The following is a 10,000-nucleotide window of genomic DNA, read 5'->3' on the forward strand; positions in this document are numbered from 1 at the left end:
TTCAATTTAGTTAAAACGGTTAGGTATTTGGTGATCCCAAAATCTGGCAAAAAGTCTGGGTACCATGAACACAGAAATTGGTAAAAATGTCTGGGTGGTGCGTACTATAAAAAACTATGATGCCCAAGTACCGTATAGTCAAACGTCTGTTCAAGTCTTGTACCGTGTACTCAAAAGTACGCCAAGGTGCCAAATTACCGTGTACTTAAAGGTTCGTTCAAATGTCTAGGTGTGTTTACTCAAAAGACCGTCTTCCTATACTTTTCAGCCGACACCTAAAGAAAGCTTTGGGAAAGGTGAAATTACATCCAAGAAAGTTTCAAAAGTTTCAGAGAAATGAAAGGAGGGAAGCGTTTCTAAAAACAAGAATGGGAAAGAAAATGAGATGAGATGAGATTGGAGATTATAAACCGAAAGAGAAGGAAGGGATGCAATGATCTGATAATCATGTGAAAGTGGCGAATAACAATAGGAGTGGGAGGAGAGCAGGGGGAGGGGTGTGGAAAGGAGGGGGTGTTGCTCCACTGACACAAAGGGGAGCTATAATGAAGCCACAGACAAGATTACCATCATCTTCGGATCAAACATTCTTGTCCATACGATGCGATGCGGAAGCAGATTTGGTAATGTGAATGGAGGACTTTTCTTTATCGAAAGTTGCTTATGCCTTTGTTGGTGTATCTTTAATAACCTCTTGTTTTAATTAGTATATTTACTCAACTTCTCTTCGCTTTACTTTTTCCATATAATGACAACCTATTCTGTGGACGCTATTTAGATTGTCTTATATATATATATATATATATATATATATATATATATATATATATATATATATATATATATATATGTGTGTGTGTGTGTGTGTGTGTGTGTGTGTGTATATATAATATATATATATATATATATATATATATATATATATATATATATATATATATATATATATATATATATATATATATATAAATCATTAACTCATCCTACGCCTATTGACGCAAAGGGCCTTAGTTATATTTCACCAGTCGTCTTTATCTTAAGCTTTTAAATCAATACTTCTCCATTCATCATCTCTTACTTCATGCTTCATAGTCCTCATCCATGTAAGCCTGGGTCTTCCAACTCTTCAAGTGTCTTGTGGATCCTAGTTAAAGGTTTGGTGAACTAATATCTATTGGGGAATGCGAAGAGCATGCACAAACCATCTCCATCTACCCCTCACCATGATCTCATCCACATATGGCACTCAAGTAATCTCTCTTATAGTTTCATTTCTAATCCTGTCCTGCCAATATTCTTCCGAGGACTTTCTTCTCAAATCTACTAAATCTATTAGAGATTGTTTCATTGTCATACCAAGACTCACGTCCATACAGTAACCAATCTCACTAATCTTATATATAGCCTGATTTTTATATATAATTTCAGGCGATTTGATTTCCAAATTTTACTTAACCTAGCCATTGTTTGATTTGCTTTTCTCAATCTTTCATTAAACTCAAATTCTGAAGACCCTGTATTAGAGACTATAGTTCCTAAATATCTAAATGATTCCACCTCATTAATCCTTTCTCCTTCCAATGATATTTCATATTCCATTGCATATTCTGTTCTCATCATTTTCTTCCTTCTATTCATCTTAAGCCCAACCTCCTGTGACATTTCATGCTTTCTGGTATGCAAACATTGCAAATCCTGTGGTGTTCTGCTAAGAAGGACAGCGTCATCAGCATACTTTAGGTCAACCAATTTACGTATAACCAATTCAGTCTAATCCTTCACCACTATCCCCAACCCCCAACTGTTCTATGCCTTGCAAAATCCAAGAGAAGGATAAACAACATAGGTGACAACACATTCCCTTCGAGTACTCCACTGTTCATGGGAAAATTAATTTGATAGGACTCCTCTAACATAACTTTTCACTTGCTGAGCTCATGAACAGACTTAATCAAATTTACATATTTAAGAGGAGCTACATAATAACGGACGACTCTCCACAAAATTGGTCAGTGCACACTATCAAAGGCTTTTTCATAGTCCACAATTCCCTTAAAAGTGGATTTTTATATTCTACACAATACAGTACAACATGTTTTAAATTGAATATTTGGTCAGTACAACTTCTACCTTTTCTAAATCCTCCTTGTTCATCTCTCAGCTTTACATCAATCTTTCTTTTTAGTCTCTTTATAATATGCATACTATATATATTCATGACAATTGACGTAAGCGTGATGCCTCTGTAATTACTGCAATCAGTCAGATCTCCCTCTGTTTTTTGCCATTTTCCTCAACACTCATAGCTCCCAATCATCAGGTTTTGCCTCTTCATGCCACATTCTACAAAATAATCTTGTAATTCTGGGAGTCACTTCATTTTCGGCCAATATCATCCCAGCAGTTATTCCATCGTATCCAGGGGCTTTCCATATCTTGTTTTTTTTTTTTTTTTTTTCTTAGACTTCAAACTAACTGAATTCATTCATGGGCACATCAAGGTCTTCCTCAGCTTCAGGTATGTCAATCAAATTATTCCCTTCATACCTCGTATTCACGACCTCACTAAAGTGTTCCATTCAACTTTGTCTTTCTTCATCTTCTGCTGTTATAACAAATCCATATCTCTTTACGAATGGTATACGGTTCTTTTTTGCCCCAGTAGATATTTCGTTAATGATTCTATAAGTTATCCTTACACCATAGCCACCACCTGAATTAATAGCTTCATCGGCCTCATCTGCTTTACTATCTAAATATTCTCTCCAGTCATTAATGGATTTTTTTTTGTTTTTACCACACTATCAATACTGGAATACTTAGCATGCTCTACCCTGTAATTTTCATAACTTCCTCGAAAACTTTCGACAGTCAATTCCTGTCTTTGTCTCCTTATTATACTATCCCACGTATCATTTGATATTCATGGCTTTCTCCTGGTATCTGAGTGTCCCAAAATTTCCAACTGACTGATATATGTATTAAATATTACACCGTTCTTCGTTAATCGTCTGCTCTTTGTTTCTCAAAGTCGTTAAGACTGCAAATCGATTCATACATTTAATTGCAAATGTTTCTGTGTTCATCTTCTAGAAGCTTAGCTGTATTCAACCTAGGTATTCTACCTTTCTGTTGGGTGCTTTCAGTTTTAATTTCATTGGGGCAATGAGGAGCTGGTGATCACTACCAATATCTGAACCTCTATAGTTTCTTGCATTTCTCAGAGTTCTCCTTCTCTCTCTATTAACGGCTATGTGATCTATTTGATTTTTTTAATAGTCACAAGGTGAGGTCCAAGTATATTTGTTGATGTCCTTGTGCTGGAAAAGAGTATCTCCAAAAACAAGATTGTTTGTTGAACAAAAACTTATTAAGTGCGCCCCATTTTCTTTGCAACTTCCCCAAGACACTCAACGCCCATCACATTTTCTATGCCTTGATTATTTTTTCCAACTTAGCATTGAGGTCACCAATCACAATTTTCATATCTCTCTACAGTATTCATCTTTCCTTTCTTTGGGGGAATCATTTGTTGGCGCATAGCAAACTTTAATACTCATATTGCACTGGTTTGATTTGAACTTTGCAAGTAACAATCTACTTTTTACAGCTCTCCACTCAGCTAATGCCTTTCCTGCTCTTGGTATCATAATAATTCCTACCCCTTCTCTTCCAACTCTATCTGTTCTTCCTAAAGATATATATATATATATATATATATATATATATATATATATATATATATATATATATATATATATATATATATATATATATATATATATATATATACATATATATATATATATATATATATATATATATATATATACACATACATACATACATATATACTGTATATACTCGTATATTACCTTGGTTTAAAGTTTCCTTACCAATCCCCTTATACAGTATTTCACTTGGGGCTTAAATATCCAAACCATATTTCATAAATTCATTCTCCACTTGCTGTAACTTTCCAATTTGATTCATGGGTCTAACATTCCACTAACCAATTTTCAATTTTTCTTTAAGTGTTTATAAACCGGAAAATTCTTAGCATCCCGCTACGGGAAGGGATTGGGATCCATTCTGTAATTTTTTCTTTCCATAGACAGACTAAATCCATATAGGATTCATTGGCTAGATTCATCAACGGATAGCCAGGTCCTTGTGATGTTCAGTGCCTCTCTAACTAAAACAAGTTTTCTAATCTTCGGTAGTGCCTTAGCCTCTGTACCATAGTCTTGCACTGTCTTACTGGGTTATTTTCCCTGTCGGAGCCCTTGGGGTTACAATTCTGCTTTTCCTACTAGGGATGTAACTCAGCTAATAATAATAATAATAATAATAATAATAATAATAATAATAATAATAATAATAATAATAATGATGATGATGATGATATCTTCGTTCTGACGCATAAAATCCTCAAGCATGACACTAATTTACAGTAAATAATCTTCTCAAATCTTTACAAAAGGATAAATTCATATGAATAATAAAAAAATTCAATGTTTAAAAACAGTTTCTAAAATCTTTAAAAGTTTCGAGAAGGTCAATCTCAAAGCAGTAAATAGTCTTCTTAAATTTCCATGTAATTTTTCCACTAGGCTTATGGATACAGAAAGCCTTATCCCTTAGTAAACCATTCTATTAGCCTATAAACCAATGTGTAGAGTCCAAATGCCGTTAAGTAACTGTAGTGTAATATGCTGTAATGGTTAACCACTGTCACCGCTTATTTCATCACTTTGTTTACATCATCACCTCTTCTTTTTTTTCTTCCCTTTTCTGTGAATTTTATGATCCTCTCAAGGCCTCGTCTCACCTACAAATATAGCACACTTATCAAACCCTCTTTATTTCAATTTCTCTTTGCATGTTCTTAGCTTAGCGTCCCACTTCTTTATTTTCTCTTTTACCTCACTCCTGCCTCCTCCTCCTCCTCCTTTTACTGACACTTGAATGTTATATCCCTTTGTCATTTGTCTCTCTCCTTTATTCTCCTATTATCTTCATTCTCCGGCTCTCTAAAATACCTCTAATTATCAAGTTGTCTGCGATTTTCATTTCCATTCCTCGTTCACTTCATTTCATTCCCTCTCCCCTTTTCTTCTCTACAGTCTCCCTCTTATTTTTCTTATCGTTGCGTTCGTTACTTAATTTAATTCTCTTACTTTCTTCTTTCCCCATACTTTCTTTTTTTTTTACTTTTCTATCTTTTGAAGAAAGTAAATTACCCACCTTTAATACTCATTGCTAATACCCATGACATTACGCTATATAAAAACATTATCAACAGCATGGTCGCAGTTCGTTCGTTCATTCATATTGTTTGGCATATACAGGCAAGCGGGGACTCTTGACGATATGCCGTAGTCCCCAAACCAGGGTCTTGGTTCCTGGTTCCTAATTACTCTCTCCTCAAAATAAGTTTGCGGGTACTCTATCGCCTTATAGATAAGTTCAAAGCTTCTAAGCTTATTCTTATTATTGTAAGTGAGCTTATTTTACACGTGCCATAAATAAATCAATAATGAGATTCTCAATCTTTACTTTTATCAAATTCTATCTGAAATCAGATGTGATAACACCTTGCTATCATCAGTTTTGGCAACCTACTGTGGTCAGTTTAGACTTTTTACATTTTTCTTTCATGTGCATTGCCCTACTTATAAGTGCAACCAGATCCCTGCTGGTGTTTTGCAACGTAGTAGTAGTAGTAGTAGTAGTAGTAGTAGTAGTAGTAGTAAACCTATAGGTTACTAACTTGACCATTAATCCTTGAAAATTTGTTCCAATCTTGGTAAGCACGTTTCCTGAGGACAGAGGGACAGAAGGGACCTACGCCTTTAAAACAGCAGCTTATCCCTCATTGGTTACCAGTTTTGATCTACTAAGGTATTTTGATCCTCATCATCATCCCTGTTTGCTTTAGTAGGCCCTCAATTGGTCCATCTGACAAGCTCTTTTTATTCTTTGTTAAATTTCACATTATTGTATAACTTGTTCTTCAATCATAACTGCTTTTTAATTTACATGTCTCACTTTTTCTTCATTGTATTAACGTTCTCAAATCTTATTAGTTCTTCGGGCAACTTACTGAGATCCGTGCATTCACATATCAATTTCCCAGTATCTTTTTTCCCATCAGGCTTCCATTGATATCTATTCGTGCTTTCAAGAAATGAAAAACGTACTCCCTAACCCTTAAGAGAGTACCAGCCTGAATGACAGGAGCACATCTATATGGATGGAACAAGGACTTCACGTTTTATTTGGCTAATAACCATCACGAAATCTTATACTCGTTTTTTTTTCTGATACTAAGAATTCGGAACAGAATCTTGAAGTTATTGATAAGTATAATTCTTCTATTCCGGTTGCCTGACTGACTTTAAGACAGGTTGTTAACTATGAAAGTTTGGTACGATGTTGAACAATGGTTTTTTTTCTAGTATTCTTTAAAATCAAAATTGAAAATATTGCCTAGTCATTTGTACATATTCAACATCAGATTAATGATACACCTGACACAGACAAAATTAGTGAGATTTAACAACGTAACATAAGAGGACATCCCCAGGATTATCAAGAGAGCAAAGAAAACAAACTGCGCGATCGATCCTATACCAATATCTGAAGTAATTGGAGAAAGAAACTTTTCTAGTCTAGCCGAAATAATAATGAGAGTGAATGCACGCATTGAAGAAGTTTCCCAAATCTGAGAAAATGGCTATAGTCACACCAGTTCTGAAAAGTGCTCTGGATTGCCAGGAATTAAGCTCATATAGACCTATTTAAAATCTATCCTTTATTTCAAAAGTGCTTGAATACGTAATTCTTGAACAACTAGTCAGTCACTTAGAAGTAATAGAAGCTTTTCCTGACAACCAATCTGCTTACAGAAAACTATACTTCACGGGGAGACAGCCATCTGCTCTGTTGAAAATGATATGCTGGAAATGATGGATGAAAATAAATGTGCTTTTTTTAATATTACTCGACCTCAGTGCAGCTTTTTATACATTTCTGCATGAACTGCTACTAAATGATCTACGGTCCATGGGCGTTGAAGATCAAGCTTTCGAATACCTAAAAGACTACTTGGTTGGTAGAAATTACTGTGTACAAATTGGAAACTCTTATTCATCATATGAACGATACCCCTCTGTTTAAGGGTTCATAATGATCTCTTAAACAGAGGGGTACCCCGGGGGAGTATACTAGTGGTCTATCGAAAATACTGCAAAGGCATGGTGTGAAGTTCAAACTATTTGCGGATGGCACACACTTTTACTTTTCCATAAATGATATAGATAACACTACTGAAACTTTAAACCGAATCCTTGATAGTGTTAGAGAATGGATGACAAACAACTAAAATTAAATGAGAACAAAACAGTTGATGGTGGTGGGAAAGAGAAACAGCGTGAGAATCTTGGGTGATATTTAAATGAACATGAATAATGTTCAGTGCCAATATCTTGTACAGTTCGTGATCTAGATGTATTTCTTGACTGTAACTTGGTCTCTTAATGATCAAATAAACAATGTATCAAAAACTGCTGGTTATCATCTAAGAAATATTGCTTCTATAAAAAAAGTACCTTGATGAAAATTATGTAAAGAAACTTGTGATAAACTGTGTTATTACCAGGGTTGACTACTGCAACTCCATCTATTAAAATTTACCAAAAGTACAACTAAAAAAATTACAAAACATAATAAACAGAGGAGCAAGACTGATAAAAGGTGTCCCACTTAGAGAAAGGGTCAACACCTATACTAATAGATTTACACTGGCTGCCGATTAAAGCGAGAATTGAATTTAAAATATGCCCAATAACCTACTATCAGAACCGGTCGTCCAAAATACTTTAGAGAATTGCTACATATTGCGCAACCAACAAATCGTGTCGACACAAGAATAGTTACAGATGGTTTCAAACTATTGGAACCTAGATAAATGTCTACAGTAGGCTCCAGAGCCTTTAAATATGCGGCCCCGAGACTATATAATAAGCTCCCACGAAACATTCGCATGATTGAAGACATTAAGGCTTTCAAGAGGAAACTGAAGACTTTCTTATTCCGTGAGTCGTATGACTGAATATTTAACAGTAAATGAGCAATACGTGATATGAAATGTTGAATACTCTGAACGAACAAGATACAACGACAGTGGAGGTCCTGTAGAGAGTGGGGTTCCCCTGCTGTAAGGAACCGGAAAAGCAGCCGTCAAAGTAAGTAAAGTATATGTGTAATGTCAGACAAGTGTCTAACTTGTGAAACTCATCACGTAAACACGGTCAAGCAATCCCCCACAAACGTGTTTCTTCTAGGTAATTTTCATTCTGAATTTATTCCTAAAACACAGGCTGTTGATCATTTAAAGAGGATGCAGCAAATCAGTTCTCCAATAGAGTTTAGTAGTTACACTGACAGGTGATACTGTCAATATTACTTAGTGTACACTTGAAGTTTTCTTCAGATCTCTAATGTTACAGTCAAGGTTTCTGTGGCCTTCGTATCTAAGCCCACAGCCTCTCAATACGTATCTAAATACACGTGGACTTAGAAGTAGGAGGGTTTTGGTGCTAAGGCATTCGACTCCAAGGTAAGCTAAGCTGATATAGGAATATTTTGACGTCTCCCACGTTTGATTGTGTGTTGCATATTTATTCAAAACCGATCCCTTGCATAAGCTATATTTATTATTTAGACTATGTAGTTTACCTTGAAATACAATTCAACGTTAAATGTAAAGACAAAGAATCTGGTTATCTTTAATTGCTCGAAATTCAAAACCAAAGTTTAATTCCTTTTTATCTTCATTACTGAAAATGTACTTTTATAACCAAATAATATATCCAAACGGTATGTTTCTCGTAAATAAGAATAATTAGACCATTCTGTTACGAAAACACCTGGTTTGTTAATAGTCTCTCCAAACTACACAAAGCTGCAATTTCATTTTCAACCAGAAATAACCATCTCTACCCCTTATGGAAAATGAGTATTACGTTCGCATTCGAGGTAGAGCTTAGAAAGAAAGCCACTTCAAACTATAGCAGTATCATAGGAATTAAAGCTTTTCCTCCCTAAACCATAAGTCCCCTTAACGTGTTAAAGGTTATTGTTAAGTTCCTTGGGACAATCTCTGCCTATTCTATCTCGTAGCCTCAAATTGTCAAGAATTTAGCTCTGCTTTGCTTGTAGAAACTACTTTTTACTTAAAATTTAATTTAAAACCCCATACCCTGTAAAGTACTTCTTCATGCAATAAATTCCCCCAGCCGTTTGTATCTTTATTTGTCTCATAATCTCAATTCATTTTTCTCTTTGTTTTTCTTCCTCTTCACTTATTTGACACAAAAGCGGGGCACAAATGGATAAAAGTTTCATTCGACTGAACATTTTGTTGGGCCTTAAAGCCGAGTAATTACTTCTCAGCTACTTTTCATTGATGAATTAATAAGTAAACTTACACAGTAAGCTTTCATTAAACAGAAGGTACATTTGTGCAAGTGAGAGAAAAGTGAGACAAAATACAAATAAGTAACTAAAGTAAGAATAAGCCAGGAATACATGAAAATATATCTAATTTAACATTTCAGTCTATTATTTTCTCAACCTAGGAGCAAGGGCATCACTAATAGACTACTGGAAGAAGACCGTTCCACAGATCAACATTCTGCGAAGGATGAAAAATGACTGTAGCTACTGGTACCAGCAGCGACACAAGGAGGCTCCTAAACAAAATGTGAGAGCTGAGGAGGTCCTGCTGCGAGAGTAGCATACACTACTGCTATGCTAATAACACTATCTAAAAGGGTACAATAAACTCCAATAAGACATCTCGCAGGCTGAAGATATTAAGGCTTTCAGGAGGAAACTCAAGACTTTCTTGTTTACTAAGTGCTTCGATATTGTGAATTTGACAATAAACAACCAATATGCAGTGTGAAATGGTGAATGGCTTATAATGCATATA

The sequence above is a fragment of the Palaemon carinicauda genome, chromosome 28 (genome assembly GCF_036898095.1).
Source record: "Palaemon carinicauda isolate YSFRI2023 chromosome 28, ASM3689809v2, whole genome shotgun sequence".
NCBI classification, from domain to species: Eukaryota; Metazoa; Arthropoda; class Malacostraca; order Decapoda; family Palaemonidae; genus Palaemon; species Palaemon carinicauda.